Raw genomic sequence first — 21,851 nt, 5'->3', positions numbered from 1 at the left:
AAATGCTGCAGAATGACACAAAATGTGGGCAAACAGGCAGGAAACAGCAAAGAAATTGGCGTAATAATGTGGATAGCATTAGTTCTGTGTCCCAGCTTCATTATGTACATATTGGAAGCAGCAGCTAAAAGCAGGGGAAATAAGACCAACTAAAAGAGTTCCTGGAAGTCTGGAGATCAGTCTTGTCTGAGCTGTCACACATGCAGCACGCAGACACACTACACACACACAGTCTGTGTACTGTCAGTCAGAAAACTCATCTGATGGCTGTTTTTGGCTGAAAAAACTGTGATAATCCCAGAGCTCTGACTTGTGCAGTGTAAAGTGAGTGTCTAGAATAAAAAAATAGTAGAATAGCAGTGGTACAAGTTTCCAAGTGGCCAGTCAATGTTTGCGTCCAGCAACACTATGTAGGCCATATTAGTGTTAATCTGAAAAAAACAGCTCACCTTAATGTGATTCCATATATTGCCACACCAGACCATTACGACAGCTCAGCTACCTAATAAATGTACAAGCCCTCAGTCAGTGGCCACCATCATTTGAATGACACTTCCATGTTCAGGCAGAAATCACATCTACCCCAGCTAAATTGACGTGGACCAGTTTTCCATATCAGAGGTGCTCTCCAGCCGTCAAGTGTGTGTGTATCTGTTTGTGTGCGTGTTTGTGTGCGTGTCTTTGTCAACGTATGTGCGTGCGTGTGTGTGTGAGATCTCATTTCTGTATCGTTTCGGTGGTCTGATACGTGCGTGGGACTCAAGCCCACAGCGGAGAGTCAATCTGAGACATCTATTATGCACTTCATCAATCTTTTTGGACTCTTGACATTTCACTAGCTGAACAAATTGTCAGTTATCAAAACTCAATTTCAGAAATGACATGTCGAAATTCACTCCCCCACCCTCACCCCTCCGCCCCTCACCCCTCCCCTCCCCCACGCCGGCTCACTCTTCCTCTCCCCTCTGCATATACCTCTGTGCATTTACCTACATGCCGTCATAGGGAACAGTGTTTTCCCCTTTAACAATCACACACACACTTACACAAACACGCACACACACACATGCACACGTATGCACATAGACTTGAGAGGACAAATGAAGTTCAGTCCTCATCCCCTCCACTCCATCCCACCTTACCCTATCGCTTAAATAGCTTAGCGATGGTAGTTTTGTATGCAAAGAGTTAACGGCTGTTGGAGTTAATCGCTCCTGGGCTACTGCCGGTCCTGTGAGCAGATAAGGCTGTTTATAAATTGATTTGGTTATGCTTCATTGATAATAAAAGGAGCCGGGCTTTATTTACCTAACAAAACACACACACGCACGCACACACATGCACACGCACACTATGCCTTATTTGGGTGCGTGCTGTATGTATATGCATGGTGTATGTGCAAGAGTTAAGAAAGCTGCGTGTTTATGTAGGTGAAAGAAAGAAAGAAAGAAAGAAAGAAAGAAAGAAAGAAAGAAAGAAAGAAAGAAAGAAAGAAAGAAAGTGTTGTCCAGTGGAGTGACAGGGTCAACCTTGAGGAAAGGATGTCGGGGGAAAATCATTAGAGTAAAGTAAAGGTGAAAGCAGGCAACACTGGAGGGGGCCTAATCCTTGTTCACTCCCGTTAATGAAAGTCATCAGTCACATTCTTATGCATACTAATGACGTGTGCGAGTGCAATGACACATACCCAAAAATCACACATACGTACATGCATGCCTGTAATGTAAAACAGCAGCAGGGCTTCAGTGTCTCATTCAAACCAACCTGCAGCGTGATTCCTCGCCCACATGACGAACTGTGCCACTCTTTGTTTGTTTTTCCACAGATTAACATTTCAGAAACGGCTAATCTCACAGACTAATCTGAAACCTGTGTCACCTGCTTCGCGTTCACCTGTCACCTAATGTGTGATAAGCGAGGCCTTTTCTCACTGTGTGAACACAACAAATACGGTATTATTGGCTATGACAAGCCGCAGGGTGGATTTGAATTTAAGTCTCATGCCTATACCTTTCTGGATAAAGTAAAGAAAAGGAAAAAAGAGAGGAAAAAACATCCAAAAAGTCAAGGAGGTGAGACAAAGTTTTTGTACTGTATTTACAATACTGCTGTGTGGGGGTGGGAAGATTGATACAATTTGGAAAATCTCCAAACCAGTGGGAAAACTGGGCTCTCATGCTGCGTGTGCTCCTTTTCCCCATGCTGGATAGACCAGGCTCTTCCACAGCCGATGGCTCTGTTATATTCTTGTGTCCCATGACAGGGAGCCGACGTGTACTAGACTAGTATCCTGAAATTAAAGCAACTAACTGAGAGCTGTGTTTTTATGACTGTGACATGTCAAAATGTCCTCCATAAAAAGGGCTATTCCTGGGAGGGGAAGCCAAGCGAACTTAGTAATTTGCAAAAATGTCACATCAGCTCCCGACTATTTAAGTTTTATGATCTGGCCTGATCTGCTCTGATTAGGCTGCCAGGTGAAAGCAGGTTTCCAAGGGCTACAACCTGTACATTGTCACCAACAGGCAGATTACAGAACCAGCTTTGTTATAGTTCACCCATTAAATATTATGTTTGATGCAAACATGATCATAATGTTTAGATTTAAAAGCATCCCTTACCTAATTTGTCTTATTAACCAGAAGCCTTCAGCCAATTAATGTAAAGTAATGTACAACATTAGTCATACACTGACGTACTGATACACAATCAGAGATCCCAGCCATAAACTGACATAGTTGTCACCAACCAATCTTTCTTTCTCTAGATGTGAATCCTGAGCTCCTCCACAGCTGGTTTGCCACATGACCTACTGCACATACTTTATAGGTACTTCAGTTACCATCAAGCAGTGTTCAAATATGCAAGTAAGCTGTTGGAACCACATTTAATTAACAGTAAGTGACTGGACTAAGGAGACCAAGTTAGCATTAGCAAATGCTACCTGCATCAACCATATGGCAATGTTTAATATTACCTTTGTACATCACTGGCCTTGTTTGCTGTTGGTGTGGTTGCACGATTCATACAAAAGTAAAAACAACTCAAATTCAAGCTAATCAATATCGAATCATAATGATCAGATTATGAAATGAATTTTTTATTTTACATTTACATTTACAGGAGAATCTGCATTAGGGGAGACCGGGGATGGTTGTAACAAAGGGATGGTTGTAACAGCATCACTTTTATCAACAAGGTATAACATTAGAGTGATGTGATCAATATCATGTGTTATCACTCCCTCACTGATATTGCATATGAATTTGAATGGCTCTATGAAGAAGTGTGTAGGTTTTACAGCCCAAAAACATTTTTTTAGGTCAGAAACTAATCTTTTAGACCAAATCCAAGTTCTGACTAGTGCCGATACCGTTGGCGTTTGAATTAGGTAACTTGTATAAGATGAAAGAGCAGGTTCTTAGGTAAAATGTGAGTCATTTCATCAATGTTTATATCAAACCACCATGCTGGTACAGCTGGTCAAACAATGACTGACAGGGGTGGGGATGGTTGTTACACCTTTTATCTTTGTTGTTTTATTAAGTGTCATTAAGTGTCACCATCTTTCCTGGAATTTTACCCAGATTATTACAGTAGCTGCTTCTGACTTCCTGCTGAAGGTTTCCATTCATACACACCCTTCAATGGTATTATCAGAATATGTTCTTAAAGACCGCTTTCTAATGTTAGGATCCACACCACTGTCACTGCTTATGTAGCCATCAGTGATGGGGTTTTTTTGTTCATACTGAACCACAGGAAGATGCTTTAGTGTTGGAACATGCACAATAAACTTACATAGATCCATATTTTTTGGTTTGGTCTCAGTTTTAGTTTTTAATCTCACTGTTACAATTTACCCCAGGTTGTGTTACAACCTACCCCGGGTAGGTTGTAACAGTGGCACTGGCACTCCTTACATTTGACATCAAATAGTGAATTCTGTGATACAGTTTAAGAAGTTCAAGGCACTGCTACTTGTAGTGGACAAATGAGGGTGTTCTGTGTCAAAATTTGAGAGCCCTAACATGAACACTATGCAAGTTATATGAGCTGAGACAAAAAATGTTACAACCATCCCCGGTCTCCCCTGGATCCCCTTGGATTGGATCGTGGATACATCCAATCATCTGAGAGGTAAAGACATACACTCTGCATGCTATATACAGAAAAAAAACATTCTCATTCATTCAATTTTCATATAAGAAAAGATGAACAATGTTAGAGAAGGAGCCAAACAGAGCTGTGACACATTTCTTTCAGGCATTAACCGAGAAGATTATAGCAGCTGCATGTGAGGTGAACTCTATTTACTGCTTTTCAATCTTCCTTCAAGCAGCCACAGTGTGAAATTTAATTTAGTCTTGCATCTGTCCATATAACCTTGACAAGTTTTTGGAATCATTTGATTAGTCCTCACCACTTAAAACTGGTCTAATGATTTAATTACATTAAAAAAAATATATCAGTAGCTCCAGCGCTGTCTGTGTGACTGTGCGTATAGGTGCATGTAGGAGAGTTGTCCTGGGGAAGGCTTTGACATTTGAGGTGGTACATAGAAAAAGTTCCATCTATGAAACACCATTGAGATGAAGAGGAGTTTCAACCCACAGCTTGCCAATAGCTTCCACTACAACCTGGCAGCGCTGTAAAAACACAGTAGATTGTTATTTAGCTCCAGTCAACTCTATTGTACAGCAACATATATTTAATTTCCTTTTGCTATTTCTGTGGCAGATTTATGTTTCCACGGAAAATATCCTGACCTTTCCTTGACACTCACAATAGAAGCATTCCCCCTCTTTTACACTAAAAACTGGTTGCATGGGAGGTACAGTAGATTACAAGATGAGTAGCTCTGCTCGGGGGACACTACTGGCTCAAGATTTATGATGATCGGGAAGCTCATCAGAGAAGAGGAGGAGGAGGAGGAGGAGGAGGAGGGGGAGAGATAGAAAAAAAAGAGAGAAGAAAACATTGACTGAGAGGAAAAGTTCCAATAATCATAAACATCCGACTCGTATTCCCAGAACAGCAAGTCCTATGCGAAGCTCATTAGCATTCAGCGGACCCACCAGATTACTCGGGGCACTCTGTAATTTGCAATAAAAAATAAAGATGACGCCAAAACAAAAACAAATCTGAGCTGATACAAATTAGGAGGAGCGCGCTTGGTTAGTCTGTCAAAGCAGTAAATTTCCTCGCGCCGCGTGAAAAACTCAGGTCGCTAGGCCCGAGCACAGGCGGGGGGGAAATTAATGAGCTGTCTGTTTGTGTGACTTTATTCCCCTTGTATCTCCACCATTTTGCCTGGACAGTGTATCAATCTGCCTTTACGGTAATGATGCTTCGGTGCCGGAAATTCTTGCATTAAAGTGATTGGATTCATTTTGGTTTGTGAGAAAGGAAGGTTTCTGCTAGGAGCTGCGTCCTCCTGGTATAGGTGCACAACCAGAAATACCCCATTCTTTTTTGGACTAAACTGCACATAGCCTGCTTCCTCGTGACTGCTTTGCATGGTGAAGACAAAATTTCACATTTCACGCCTTCCACCCCCCTCCTGCAATCTTTAAAGAGTTCCCTTTTACTCCAGAGTTGTTATATTTATCACATCTCCACAGTTGGTCTCAGCTGGTTTATCAGCTGAACCAGTGATGTCACCCAATCCTAGGTTGTTATAATGAAGCCAATCCTTTTCCCTGATGCCAGTGAGGATCTCTCACAGCATGGAGGCTCCAGCTGCTGGCTGACACCCCGATAAGCCAGACCTCTCACTCCAACGCCTCACATCCCTCACGCTGACTCATCAGGCCTCTCAGCTTAAGAGAAAGGTCTGGTGGGTGATGCTGCATCGGGGCTAAACGCCACCTGCCCAGTCTCAAAAACCTACCTCACCTCTGTTTACACTGATTCAAACATGCTGATATGGGAGATATCCAGCAGAAAGGAGGGGGAAAAAAAGTTGGAATACAGACCAAAATAGGTTAGGGAATGATTCGCTTGCTGATGCTGCACTAACGTGGCAGATGGGAAATGAAATTGTCAGCTCTTTCCGCTGTGTCCCTCTATCTGTTCACCCATCCATCCATCTAGTGATCCAGCAGCAGCAAAAGCAGGGGCAAGAACGCGTGCCACCTAAAGCTTTAAGGTCAGCTCTCGTGCGACATCACCCCGCATCCCCAAAGACCTGGACTTGGTTAGAGAGTCCTGTCCCGGTAGGCTGACCTCTCCTCATCAGCGTGCTGCTGGACAAAGTGTAACACTGAGGGACTGTCATACGCTGAGCAGACATGTCCAGCCTCTCTGCTTGTGTATGCATTAAGCAATTTCCTGATACTTGTAACTGTGGGGAAACATGGGTGCATGTCTCTCAGAGATGCATGTTGACCTGCTCGGCTGCTGTTCTCATTTCTCTTTCTGTGTTTCACCTGAGGTTGGTAAACCCCGACACCGAAGACGTCACCAAAGTAAAAATGGAAATGCTCCAGAAACGCCCACCGTACCACATCCAGGCTGGTTGCAACTAGCAAATGAGTCACACTGCTACTCTGTGAAAAACAACAACAATAACAAAATCCCGCTTGGGATTAGAAGAATGAGCAGAGAAGACAACAGCCAACTTTTCCATCTCATGAAGGCTGTGGTGCTGAATATATAATAGAATATCATAGTTGGCTAATTCTTCCTGAAGAAACAGAGGAAAATGAACATTTATCTGGAAGCATTTTTTCTGACCACGTGACCAGCATTCATTTCCCTTTGTTTCCTCTGTTTTGGTCTTAACAAATGTCGGTAACACTTTATTTGACGCCTACCTCTATAACGCATTATAACCATACTCAGTGCTTAATTTGTCCATGTGTAGGTCCCGGAACACTGAGAGGGTGCTGTTCCGGAGGGGGGGGGGGACAGAGGGGAGGAGCGCAAAGGAGGCGACACGTGCGGCGTGCGTAACGGCGCTTAAATGACTTTTAACACACCTGAAAGAAATTCAGAGGTATAAGAGCTCACGTCGCTATGGCTTTTATCTGAGTTCATCATCTTCCTCATGTGCTGTTCCCCTGGCTGCGCTGTCCGACCTGGGTCTCTGTGTCCGTTGCGCCATAGCGCTTCAGCACCATTCAAGTCATCCCGAACGGGTTCCGGACACGGAGACCCAGATCCGACAGTGCAATTTGTCCCACCGGCAGGCAGAGGATGAGGTCGGCTTCACTCCCGTCAGTCTTCACAGACAGTCCACAAAGTTGGAAGAGTTTTGTTTGTTTGTTTGTTTGTTTTGACCCGGCCGGCTTTTAATTGTTCGTATAGATAACTGAATACCGGCTATTAGGCTATTTAAGGAAAAATAACTTATTTTTTGAAGAAGTTGAAATGAGCAACCATGTTTTTTGTTAAAATGCATTTAATCTTCAGTGTGAACTATTGAATAAAACAAAAAGACAATAGACTAAAAAGGCAATACTGTGCTTATATAAAGACAAAAGGCAATAGACCCTCCTTCTGACCTACATTGAACAAAGATTATAAAAATGCAATAAACTGTTGCTAGAATAAAGACGTGAACAAAGATTATAAAAATGCAATAAACTGTTGCTTATATAGAATAAAGACGTGAACAAAGATTATAAAAATGCAATAAACCTTTGGTATATAAAATAAAGACTTGAACAAAGATTATAAAAATGCAAGGTAACACTTTATTTTAAGGGGTCCTTGTTCCTGTGTATCTACCTAATTAATTATTACCTATGTAACCGTAGGCTATGTAATAACATGTACTTACATTGTAAATACATAGTGTATTTTGGTGTACTTACAGGTCCTTGTTACACTTGTAATAAGAAATGCCAAAGTGGCCTCTCTCTTTGCACACTAATCGCTCCTAATTAATAATACGGCAGGAAATATCAATAACAACGTAGGCTTACCTTTGAAAACGGCCCGCAAACTATCAATAGACCCTCGTTTTCCTTCTCCCAGTATTATTCCTTTTCTCTTAGTGTTTGTTTTTCCTGCTTTTCTCCTGACGTGCGCCCAGTTGCGTAACCTGATGATTGACGTCTGTCAATCACTTTCCTCCTCTTTCCTTTTTTTCCTCGGGTTAAAATGCCTCCAAACAGGCGATCTATGAGTACGTCCTAACTTAACAGAGAAATAAAACACAGCGAGAGCACAACTAAAATGTGATATTATTGGCAGCTTATTTACAGATTGTAATAATGAAGGAGACAGCTGTCTGTCTGCTGCTCCAGCACCGCAGCACCGACAGGATCAGCGCCTGTAGACGTCTGTCTGTCCGCATGTCTCGTCCTTTCCTTGTCCGTGGTGCTGAAATAACGCGGAGCACTTTGCTCTCATTACTTTTGTTGCCAATTTAAATTCAGAATATTGTTAAAGCCTGTAGTTTGTCTGAAAATGTAGGCTACATAATGATTTTGCTTTTTGATGAAAACCAACTTCAGTCCTCGTTTTTTCTGCGAAGTCCTGGTTTCTTGCCCTGATAGTGATTTTAACACTTAATGTGTTGTGCGTACCTGGGATGCATGGATAGTGCGTTACTGCGTCCTTTCAGGGTTTAAAGCATCAGCGACACATGGGCACATAGCTGGCAAATAATTTTGTTTAACAGGGTAGGGCCTCATATGAAATATTGAAACGGGCCCCCAGATGTCTAAGGCCGCCACTGCACGTAGGCCTATTTGATTGACAGAGGAGGTCCCGGATCCACTCGGCGAGGTGCCGGATCTTGTTCCGGCAGGATCCGGCACAAATTAAGCCCTGAATAATGAGTTATAATGCAGTAATAATGATTTCTAAATTACATAATCCTAAATTACATAATCATTCCTCTGTTTGGGTCTTAACAAATTTCGGTAACACTTTATTTGACGCCTATCTCTATAACCCATTATAACCATGCTTATAATGAGTTATAATGCAGTAATAATAATTACTAAATTACATAATGCATACTGACCTTATAAGGCATTATAAAATAAATGCTCTATAATGTGTTATGCTTATTGTTATAAAGTCTTATGATAATTTATGAGTGTTTATAATGATAGTTATACACGTTTATATGACAATTATAACACATTATAACTATATGTATAATGCATTATCGATGTGGACATTGTCAGCGAGTTACTAACAATTATAACGTATTATAATACCAGACCTTATAAGTCATGATAAAATGCTTTATAGTGTGTTATGATTATTGTTATAAAGCATTATGATCATTTATGAGTGTTTATAACTATACAGTGCTATAACTGCATTATAACTCATTATAAGTATGGTTATAATGCGTTATAGAGATAGGCGTCAAATAAAGTGTTACCCAAATGTCTTCTGTCTTGCTACCCTGTCTGTCTACATGTGGTGCTGACAAGTTTGTGTACAAAGGCTCCTGCAAAAGTGAAACAATAAGACTAAAAGGCTAAAGGCTAAAAGGCTTCATAGTGCTGATAGAATTTAGTCAAAATAATGGCTTGGATTTATATACTGTAGCCCTTTTTCATGGCACCCAAAGCGCTATACAGAAACCATTATTCATTCATACCACATTCACACATTAGTGGTTGATTTGACGTTGACTAGCCACTACTAATCCTAGAATCAAGAACTGCAGATGCTGCATGTAATGGATGGGGATAATATCATAATTAATAATTCATGATGAATGAATTTCTCTGCTTTTACGTTGTAAACACAGTACATGCAAGATGTGGGTGTAGTGAAAAACACTTTACAACAAGTAAGTCAAAAACTTGTTATTATTAAGTCAATCACTTTCACTTCTACATTATCTTTAAATCCAGTGGAGTTTTAATGGTGAATCTCTGACAGTTGTGATGATAATACATCATAGATTTGATATAATATTTGATTTGCATAAATCAGGATGAAATGGTTTATGCATATGTCCTCCTCTTCTGCATTCTTTTCAGAATTTGTGCGTTATCTGTCTCATTTATTTCCACTCAACTCTAATATGGAGCTGAGTGAAACAGTTGGACGGCCAGTTCTGGCATTGTCACCTTCACATAAATCCCTGACATGGCTGCCTAGAGATATTTACAGATAGAGGAGGCGTCGGGGGACGGCAAAGTGCTGAGATAAACCTCCTCTCACCCCTATTCATTTTTTATATCTGAACCCATAAATATAAACATATACATTCATATTTGCCAAATCGCTATGGCGGCGGAGATGCATGGCTGGCGACAGGAGGAGGAGACACAAGAAATAATCCATCATGCCCAGAAACTGAGATAGCAACCCTAAACCTCTGTGGAATCCCAGGCTGTGTCTTCTGGCCTGAGAAACAGGACTGCACGGATGCTTTCTATAGTACCCTTGAGCAGCTCGAAGATTATGGGATGTGAAAAAAAAACAAAAAATACCCTCTTCGTCTGCTCCCCAAGCTTGGCTGAGGTTCTTATTGCGGACCATGTATCCATTACTGCCTTCCTCTGGTGCCCCCGCGTCAATACGGCCCAAAGAAAATGTGGTGTGGCGGCACCTTCCATTGACAAAGCATGTCTGGGTGGGTCGATAGTGTATTAATATGGGACAATGGTGCAAGCCACGTGTGGCTCGCACCACTAGGCCATATCGGAGTCTCTAGCACGCCCAGTGGCTGTGTGAATGGCCTTGAGCTCCGCTGGGGCAGTGGATACTTCTAGTATGTGTGTGCGTGTTTGTGTGTGTGTGTATGTGTGTCTGGGCAGAGACCGTTTTCAACCCCAGAAGTCCCAATAACTGACTACCAGACCAAAGAGAGAGAGAAAGAACAAGGGAGAGAAACATGGTTCATTGCTAACAATGTTGCTGTCTGGCAGGGAACACTGCAGAAAAAAGCATGCAACAGAGAAAATGACCTGCCTGTTCTGCTCGGGTTGTGGGTTTAGGAACATTCTTGCACGAAAAGTTTGCTTCTTGCATGTGAAGTTGTTGTGTTTACAGTCAAACTGCAGTGTGTTAAGGTTATTGGAGTTAAAGAAAACTGCAGCAAATAACAAAAATCTAATGTGTTACTTAAAATGAGATGGAACTACTTTTTAAAAATAAAATACAGCCATCCCATTGAGACACTTAAAAATACAGTGTAAAATATTATCTCTTTATTAAAGCACTACATTTAAGTCAAATCAAAGGAGATTATATTTAAACAAAACAAAACAACATGGCTCCATTTATAAATGTCCATGTTGGTTGTAACTCTACCAGGATTTATTTATGGGCTTGTCGTAACCAGCTGAGAAAGACTGTGCAGCCATGTTCAGTCATCAGCACCGGCTTGTTTTGGCCTAAATAGATTTTGTCAGTTCAATCCATTTTGTGTATCTACGTCACCGTGTTGCTATTAGATCAGGATGTGTAACTGTGTCACTTTTGTCCTTGCTTAATTTGGTTAAAAGGAAAGGAGTAAATCATTTTTTATCACGAGGTCTGTGCAAATGCTGAGAAATCTGCATATGTGTGAACATGTGACTGCATCCCATAAAACGCAGATGCAGAGTCACTGATGAGTTTCTCATTTTATTCTTCGAGATCATATCAGGAGGAGGCAGACAAAGACTATTCAGACCAAAAGCTGCCAGACAACTGAGACGCAAAACCATAAACACACATGTTCAGTCACACAGTTAAATGCTACTCACACACACACATGCACACACATACATACACGTGAGGTTTGGAGATTTACTAGTACAGATGAGGCCCTGGGAGTACCTTTGCCACCACAGCACTCAAATCAAAGCTGTCAACAGGGACCCTGGAGGAAGGGAGGAATCAAAAAATATCTCCCTGCTTTTCCTCCTCACCATGACCTGTGTGTGGAGATGAGTCGGTGTCTGTGTGTGTGTGTGTGTAGGTGTGAGAAATGTGTGAAAAAGATGGGCGAAACCTATCAGCTAGCTATGTGGGAGACCGTCAGGATGCTGGCGGAGCCCGATTCACCTTCTCCCCCTCTGCCTGGCCATTATTCCTTGGGAAATATACGCCTTTGGATGCATGGTGGCCAGAGGCTTGTTTACTTGCTAAACAACCTTGGTAGCTGAGTGGCATTTTCAGTGATGCGGCGAGGAAGATTGACTGTCTGCCGGTTGCTGGGTGGGTGTCCACGGTCCCCATGCATTCTTTACTATCCCTGCCAGCTTGCTCGCCTCCCATTACATATCAGCTTACCTCACAGGCAGAAACACACAGATGCCATTTGTGTACTCATCTGTGAGCTTACATACACATATGCAAATATGCATGCATGTACACACACACACACACACACACAAATACACACACGCACACACACTCCAGCCCATTTTCATCCAAATGAATTGGCTGTTCCACACGTGCATGATATCTATCCCACCCCTGGATCCAATTTCCATGTTGATGAAACTGTGAGTTTACAGTATAAATGCATCTAAACATACTGGTGTGCGAGGTGTCTATTATAATACAGCTGATGAGTGATTGCACGGTTTTCACCATGCTATTATCATTGTAATCACTGTAATCATTTGACCCTCTTTTGGCCATTTCAGTAAACGTGCAACCTTCATACCTGGCAGTATCTCTGTGTGAAGCGATGCAGGAATGACTCGGGGAACGGCGCAAATTGATTTAGGGAGGCAGGGGAGAAACGCCTGCCAGTTCGCTATCAAAGTTCATGCATTGTATTTACCCGAGCCCGATTACCTTAACAAGGCACATATATCACATAATTAATCCAGAAGATTACCATCAAAAATCCATAAACCAGTAACATGCTTCCTTGCGCTCTGCCATTAATTATATTTGTGGTGCTGAAAAGAAGAAGAGATTGAAAACAGAAAGACACACACCAAAAAAAAAAAAAATGAAAAAAGAGATACACAACATAGAGAGAGAGCGCCACACATTAAAAGGCATATGGCATTTTTAATTCACACACCGGCTACGCTGTAATTCATCACGTCATCAAGACTGCTTTGCATTATTGACATATTTTTATGACACCATGATTTGAACATATGGGTCCTGGCATGAAGATTTAAGCCATATCATAAGGTAGAATAATTCCTCCCTAACATACACACCGAGACCTGTAATATGCATGTTACACGGAAAATATTACAACAAAGCACCAATGCATGACGAGGGGTGTAACATGCAGCACCAACTACGCTCAGATTCAAATTCAAATCAAGGCTGACTACTCTATTACTGATCAATTTTTGTCAGATTGTATGAATTCCATTTCTGCTGATCGAGGTTTCGAGGCGCAGGGGTCGATTTCTAAAGCCCATTATTTTCTGACTGACGGATATAGACACTGTCAGCTGGGCCTCCGGGCGTAGCTGCAGGACGGTGCTGGGACCCATTGGTGGGCTTTGATTCCACTTCAACCCAGCAGCTCTTCCTTCCCAGACATTTTTTTTCCCCCCGTTCTTTCTTGCCCATCGACCAACTTTGTTGCATTTTTGTCTCTCAAGGTAGGAGTGCTTTAAAATAATCGTATCGCTTTCAAAAAATGTCTGCCAGTGAGTGTAACGTCTTTATCACTCATGGTGTCGGGGCTGGCTCTTGCTAGCCTTGCCTATGGCGCGTTCGACAAAAGAGCGAGCACCCTGTCAAAAGGTCACAGCCTCGGGCACAAACAAGGAGACAAAGCAAAAATATAGAAGTCAAAATCTTTCACAGTATAGGTGGTGGGTTTTTTCCCGATCTGCTCAAACCATTTATTCATTTTACAAACTTGGAACCTTATGCAACAGAGATGACCGTTTTAAAACAACAAATTCTAATCGGCATTCCTCCGATTTTTATTTTTACCTTAGCAAAAGTGCGTCTTTGCCTCTCTATACCCTTTTCACCTGGTGTCCCAGTTTCACATCCCCTCTCTGTCATCTCCTCCCGTGCATCTCCATTTATTCCCCCACTCAGAGCGTCGTTCTGTCTGATGCTAACAACTGACTTCTCGCCTTTGTGGATTCTTGTGTGTCTCTTTTTCTCCTTTTCTCTTGTCTTTGCTCATATGTCTGCTCCCCTCCCTCTCTCTCTCTCTCTCTCTCTCTCTCTCTCTCTCTCTCTCTCCTTTCTGCATGATGGTGATGGATGGGGCCTATGGATGAGTGGGTTGTGAAAGGGGCTGTGATGAAGACTGGCCTTGGAGGGGAGAAAGTGCGAGTGAGAGGTGGGTGTGTGTTGGGGGGGCAACATGAAAGAGAAGAAAAAGTAGGGTATGCAGAAGGAAGGACAGATAGATTGAGAAATGCAGTGAGAGGAGGAAGAGACAAAAAGAGAAAGATGGGGAGAAAATCAGCAAGACGAGTTGATGAAGATGATGATGGGTGTAGGCCTGAGGGCTCTGCTGGTCAGGTTAGAGGGGGCAGTGACCCTGCTCTGTGCCTGAGGCTGAGCCTTCACAATAGATGTAGTCCTGGGCTGATCTGACGTCTGGTGACAAGGTGAGACAGAATTGTCCTCTTGACAGCTTCTTTTGCCAATTGCATAGCATTACAAGACTGTTGTCATGTAGACGCCTGATCCTTAAAGTGATACACCAGCTTGACAGATCCACAACTCACGCAAATCATCACGATATTCAACAAAAAACATGCAAACGTCACATCATATGTGGATCCTTCCTCATTACCAAGATTACTGCTTTACTCCTAAAGGAAGCTCCCTTGAGTTTCCTGAAACTCAAGAGACTGCTGTGACCTGGGAGGCAAGGGTCACCTGGGAGACAGAGACAGACACAGGCATCAGTATGCTAATTTTCCCGTTAGCTTGTCTACTTTGTCCTGTATACAATCTGCACAAAACACAAATACAATCTCCTTGAAATGGGTCTACCGAGAAGATAAGCCAGACTTGTTAATTAGGCTACCCTGTCTGCCCCATGCTCAAATGAAAAAAATAATGATTATGAAAACAAATTGAACAAAGATTCAACTTGGCAACCAGCCAACCTTTATAATATGGAACCATACCTTAAAAAATACACAACTTTGAATGAATCAGACTTTTAAGAAAATTTTAAGACTGGTATAACAGTCTCTGAAAGGCTCAGTGTTGCTGATCCTCCAGAAGACGCACTAATGTTCTGATGGGGATCATCCCTATGTTCCCCAGGTCCTATGTTCCCCACTTTGTATGGGACCGGGGAACATGGAACCCTTTTTCAGAAAAAGGGTCCTATGTTCCCCACTTTTTTCCAAAAGGCCCTGGGGAACATGCAATTTTTGGTCCCATACCTGGAAGTGCAGTTGTGACTTTGCAGATTTTTGCCTATTTCTGAATGAGAGTTGAGTTGTGACTTTGAGCGAGAACTGTAATTGTCCCATTGGTTAGGTTTAGGCAATGTAGAAAGGAGTTGGTTAAGTTTAGTAAAAAAGACCAGGTAGAGGTTAGACAGGCCAGATAGATAGAGAGTCCAGATAAGTAGAGAGAGTCCATCGACCAGCAACAGCGGGGAAGATAGGACCCTTTTTTAGAAAAACTGGGAACATAGGACCTGGGGAACATAGGTACGCTCCCGTTCTGATGTACTCAAAGATGAGTGATATCACTATTTGGTGCATGCAACAGGGTGCACTTTTAACTAAACTACACCCATACAAACCTACTGTACAGCCATGATGCTGGCTGCTGTCAAAGGTGACAGATTGTAAGTCTTCAAACTGAGTGGACTTAACCAACAGTGGTCAGCTGATAGTAAACATACAAGCATAACCACACACAATGCTACCTCACTGTCCACTGTCATCACCATCCCCCGGTCACAATACTCTTGCCGTGCAGAGTCCCCCCCCACAAGATATTGTTCATCTCTCATCTCAGATTTGTCTCCAGGATATCAACAACAAATGTTAGCTTTCTGTTGGCAATAATAAAAGCCACATGATGTTCCTGTTGTAGCACCTGGGCCAGCATCAAATGAGGTAAAGACTCAAAACCGCTTTAAAGGAGACAGAGAAATTGTGACAGAAGTGATTCTGGATTCTGTGTTGCCTTGGGAGTAAATCTCTCTCTCAAAATAAAAGTGTATAGGACACGATAACAGTGGCAAAATCCATGGAGTCTGCACTGAGGTTTTGATGCTGGATTTAAATACAGAAAATCACAGATATGCACAAGAACACACACAAGCTCATTCCTATAGGACACTACTGTACCTCTGTAAGGACTTGGATATCATCTGATTTGTACAAGGCACAATAACGGAGAAAAATGCTTTAATATTGAATGAGCAAATCTGTTTGACTGGGTCATATATCTTTACATCCCATTGCATCCTACACATAAATGCAGGGATCTTGAGATGATAGCTGGATTGTAAAGGGCCGTGATTTTCTACTAGCATCATAAATACGCCACATCCCATCCTGACAATGGCGTAGCCCATCCATCCACCTTCCTACTTACATTCTATTACCAGGCAAGGAAATGAAGGATCCCTTGAGAGACCCTAAAGGCGATCCATTTAGAGAGGAGGATAGTGGTACACTGGGAGATTTTTGACCCCTGTCACCCGCATTGAAGCCTATGGGGACTGCAGGGGCTCGCATAGCTCTGTCACTGACAGAGCCCTGGGGTCCTGACACCTGCACAGCTCTGCAATGTGACAACGGGAAACGGGAGGGGGGGACCAAGACTAGGTTCCTGATGGCAGATGTCTTCAAGTCCCACAGCTCCAAGACAGGTGAACAGGGTCAAAGTAGGTTGGATGGAGGGAAAATGGTCAAAAATTGTTGGGAATCATTCAAGCATTGGTTGGACTTTGGGGATTTCTGACAAATTATCAGGCCAGAACTTATATTTATCAAAGGGAGGGGGTGACTGGGATATGACTGCCGTTAGAAACAATTCTTGAAAAGAAATACTTCAGACTTGAGAAGCTCCTCTTTGAATTTTTGAGTTCTATTATCATCTTAAAACACTCAGAACTGAAATTAAGGGCGACATGTATCTTGTCTCTTTGGCAACACTGTGGCAAAAGACTGACAAGGGCGAACTAGAGACTTTGATGCAGGGGGAAACATCAGTCTCACTTGTGTCGAGTTACTTTTATGTAAAACTTAAAAGGTATATTCTTGTCAAAACTGAATATAATGACATCTAAATTTCCGTCTGCTGCCTCTTTAAAAGGCTCGCACCGGTTCAGCTCTTTGTTTGGTGCTCAATTCCGCTGAGACACCTGAGTGCGTGTCTGTGTGCCTGTGTGTGTGTAGCCGTTTCCGTCAGTGTTCACTAAAGTCCATGTTAAAACTCTGAACAAACACCCATCAATGGTGGACAGGCCTCTTCCCCTGGGCTTTCACCCCAGCACCCAACTGGAGCTGACCTGTCCAATCTTATCAGGACCCCGAGAGCTCTGTTTGCTTCATCTCAGGGTCCCCCAACCCCCCCCCCCCCCCCCCCTCTCTGTCCTCCTTCCAACCACTAACTGCCAACCCTCATCTGGGGATAATCCCATCCATCCCACATCAGTATTGACCGGGAGGCAGTTTTATTGTTTCTCAGGCTAAGAGGATACAGTGACTGACTTACTGTATATATGGTTATTTTGTACCACAATGAGCAATATGAATGAGGTCTAATATCAACATTTTAATAATATACATTGATTTCATCAATCAATAAATATTTCATAATTGCTGAGTGAATGATAGCTCAGTGTATCTATAATTTTGCAACACACAATATCAATGCTCCTCATGATCTTGTATTGACAAAGGACGGTAGCTACTGTATCAGTTATAATGTGGGTCAAAAGTGCAAGCTGCTAATTCAATGTATAGCATGTAGTAGCTCTGGTTAGAGGAAAATGGGAAGAGAAGAATTAATTAGCTTGGTAAAGTGCATCTAGAGCTTGTTTGCGCATAACCTTGTAAGGCGTGGCGTGTCTGTTTGCATGTTACACAGATAAATCAACTAACTGAATATGCAAAGAACACAGCTATATCAGTGGCACAACACAAACACAACAAGAAATAAAGTAGGACACAACGTGAGCTATTTATTAAACCCAAAACGATAAACAGTGTCCATCAGAGCTGGCAGTGGGAAGCCCTGAGCCAACATATATCATCAGATAAAAATCTTGTCTTGTGCAGTCTGCAAAGGGACCATAAAGAAAAGCTGGTAAACAAAAAAAAATGTAACAAGAAAAGAGGATTTATTATGTTATTATCATGACCAAACCTTTCTGAAAATTAAAATCGTTCCTGGGCTAAAAAACAATTAAGGATTAATTATAGGTCTTTTTTGAAATATTTGTTTTGCTTGCAAACCTCAAACTTGAAATGAACTGAAACCTTTCCTGACAAGGTGATAATTTCCAACTAAGGGAATGAAAGCTACCCAATGTCTTTCCTGGCCAGCTTGCCAGAAATGGAATATAGCAGGTCATTATGACTTGGCTGCTTCCTGGCTTTTCATAATATACTGCTAAATGAGATGAAAAGGTGGAGCTCTGGGTGACTCAGTGTCAAACCTTGGGTTTTTGCGTGTCCGTGTGTGTATGTGTTTGTCTGTCTGATCACCTGACTGTCAGGCGAAAAAATGTGGATGTCTTCTTTAAACGGAATGAGCTGAATCGGTAAAGTCGACCCATCCCTTCTCATGCTCCAACATGATCTAGCACAGGTAAGCCCATTAGCATGGGGAAAAGGTCACTTTGAGAAGTGGAAATCAAATACAGGGATTTGGGCAGGGCCATTAAGCCACCGAGGCTATTAGTATTCATGCGGTGCAGATTAATGGAAAATATGAGCCCTACAGAGGGGCCATAGTATTAAACTCGATAAGAGCTGATTTGTCCAACCTCCGACATCCCTGTTTTCCCACACCCTATTCCTACTATTTCCTGTATTAATATTAATGATCATATTTTTTTATTTCATTTGAAGGTACAATACTGTCAGATTGCAGAATTTTGTGACTCACCCAGCTGACACTGCAATGATTGGTAAAGGTGTGATTAATTGTCAACCCGGGGTGCTAACATTGCTACCCATGCATAACACTGTCAGTGAAGCCACTGGTAATTACTAAGCTAAAAGTCTGCCTCCGTCCGTCTTTAACACATCTTTCATATCATATCGCAGATTTTTACCCACAATTTTATAGCTTTTTTTTTATTTCAGCAGAATAAATTAGACATACGACTCATAAAATAGTAAAACTCCAGAGTCTGAACCTGTTAATCAGGTACTCTTCAATCAGTGGAAATGTATTTAGCTTTGTTTGTTTCCCGTCTCTGACAGCCAGAGCAGGTTTTTATTGGATGTGACAAAGCTCGGGTCGTGCAGACTGTATGCAGACGGTGCCAGTTGCCACTCCTGGCAGATCCCCACCCAACAGTGGCCGCGCCCCCCTCCTCTCCTCTCCTCTCCTCTCCTCCAACTCCTCCAACCCCCACCCCCTCCAGCCTAACGTCGCCCCTGTACCCCCAGCACACCCCGCCTTCCGCTCCATCTGTCGGCCAATAACCTGCTGGAGCCTGCCATGCCGTTAGCGCACCTGTGCCTGCCACCTCAAATAGAGCTGTTTGACGCACGCAGGCTGCATGCAACCACACACACACACAAACACACACACACATTCCGTATACCTTCAGACATGCAGAATGTAACTGGGTTTCCATCCAAATGTATCAAATCTAAGAGCAAATTTTGTGAAAATGCGCAAAGAACAAATGCGAATTTATGCCCGTTTCCATTCGTTATTGTTATGTGATTATTAGGAGAGGAGGAGTGCGCCGTAAGATTACGCCATAAGAGAGCGTGAATGTATCCATGACAACAGTTGACACTCAGCCGACAGCTGACACTCAACATCATGGACAATTTACTACTATAATAGTACTTGAATGTAAGCCGCAGGTTTTCATGTTGTAACATGAGATATTTACACAGAAAGACAGTAGGGAACTGCTGTTTTGGTTATGCTCCTCTCGCCCATGTGCATCTGTTTACAATGAAGCCGGCGAAAAATCAATAAATGGAGCGGTGGATAACGTTACATAACATATACGATGTTACGGCGTGTGTGTTTGTGTAGTCTTAACCGTCATGAACAAAAGATTATGGGTTACGGAGTGTGTTCGTGTTGCGGTGTGCAGAGACAAGAGCTGGGACACCGCGTTGTTGTCCATTTGTTTGAACGTCGCTGGGTGAAGTCCAGCAGCACTTCACCCACAAACTCTGGCTCAATTTGCATAATCTGTTTCCATAACAAAAAGTCGCATTTTCCTTTTATCGATACGCTGACAAATCCCCCCCCCCCCCCAAAGCGTAAAAACTTTTATGCCCATTTACTGGCTTATTCCGAATTTCCGGCATTTCCATCCAAGTATTTATTCGCAATTTTTGAAAATGCAAATAAAAAAAGGTAGGTGGAAATAGTAGCCTATGTCCACATTCTTTGACCAGTACATTCTGAAGGGCAGGCTCAAGTTGTCAGCTGAGGACTGTACCCAGTTACTAAGTCATCCATTTCTACAGAGCACATCAAAGAAAAAGGTCGTTCATTGTTGCAGACAGGAACTTGCTCCCTTTTTATGTTTCTCTCCGATATGCTTGCTTCTTGGGCTGTGACCACAAGAGCACGACGGGACTGCCTAAGGCCACGGCCCTGCTCTGCCATTACCTTACACGGCCCACGCTTCCATCCACACGGGGCACACATGCCACAGGGAGATGGCCACCTCGTTCCTCATTAGCTATGAAGTAATGGCTGCGCTCCACAGAGCCTCGCCCTCTATTCCCTCTGCACAACACCTGTGCCCCCTCACCAACACGGCCCCCGATTCCCAGTCCCCCATCCCAACGTGTTGGAACGTCTCTCCGTATCTCCTCCTGCCATCTGTTTACCGACGCTGTCAACATACTTACAGCTTCCTGAAAGGTAAGAAATTAAGTAAACACATAAAGAACAAATATCAGTAGTAGAGGAGGCTCGGTTCATCACTTGTCCCACCTTGTGCAATCACAAGCTGTTGATTTGATGCCTCGCCCTGCTGTGGGATTTGTTTGAAATGATTCCATAGGTGTGTGACAGAGGACTACTAATGTGGAGGCAGTCAAAAGTTTAATTATTGGAACACTTGGATATCAACTCATTGCATCCAGTTGTATTCATTTCACATACTTTTACAGATTAACTCCAGTTAATGCATCCCAACTGGGTCTTGAATGGCACTCCTCCAAACACAACTGCTTTAATCTCTCCATTCGGGCAGGAGCATGCCGTTCAAACATCTGTCATGCAGTTCAAATGTGACTCCAGCATTTTAAATGACACACACACACACACACACACTTGAAATGACTCCACTCAACAGCTTGAAGTTTTTGAATCACTGGCACATTTAGAAACTTAATCGCCACAAACAAAAATACTGACTGAATCTATTTATATGAAAACACCTTGAAGAAGCCATTATGGTCATATCCAGAATTAGCAAATATGAAACTAATGTGCTCCTGTCTGATGAACAAGTGAATCTCAAAATGGCTACCAGTATGAATTGGATCAGCTACACAATGTCTTTGACTTTCATATAGTTTACAGTGCAATGGGATGTGTGTGTGTGTTTGAGAGAGAGACAGGAAACCTTCGAAAAAAAGCCGAGCACAATGGGTGGCATTTACCTCAATGGGAAGCTGATGTCTTAAAAGCCAACTGCTGAATGACAGGCCATTAGTAAAACATCTGTTCTACTTTCTGAGGAAAATGTCAGGACTTGAGATCAGCTGATGAACATGAGAGTTAGATTCAAATGAAGGCTGGCTGTCAGGAACAAAGCACCACAACACGAGACCTACTCCATGATGAGGCGA

Source organism: Trachurus trachurus (genome assembly GCF_905171665.1).
Source record: "Trachurus trachurus genome assembly, chromosome: 18".
Lineage (NCBI taxonomy): Eukaryota > Metazoa > Chordata > Actinopteri > Carangiformes > Carangidae > Trachurus > Trachurus trachurus.
Note: the sequence above shows the minus strand (reverse complement) of the source record.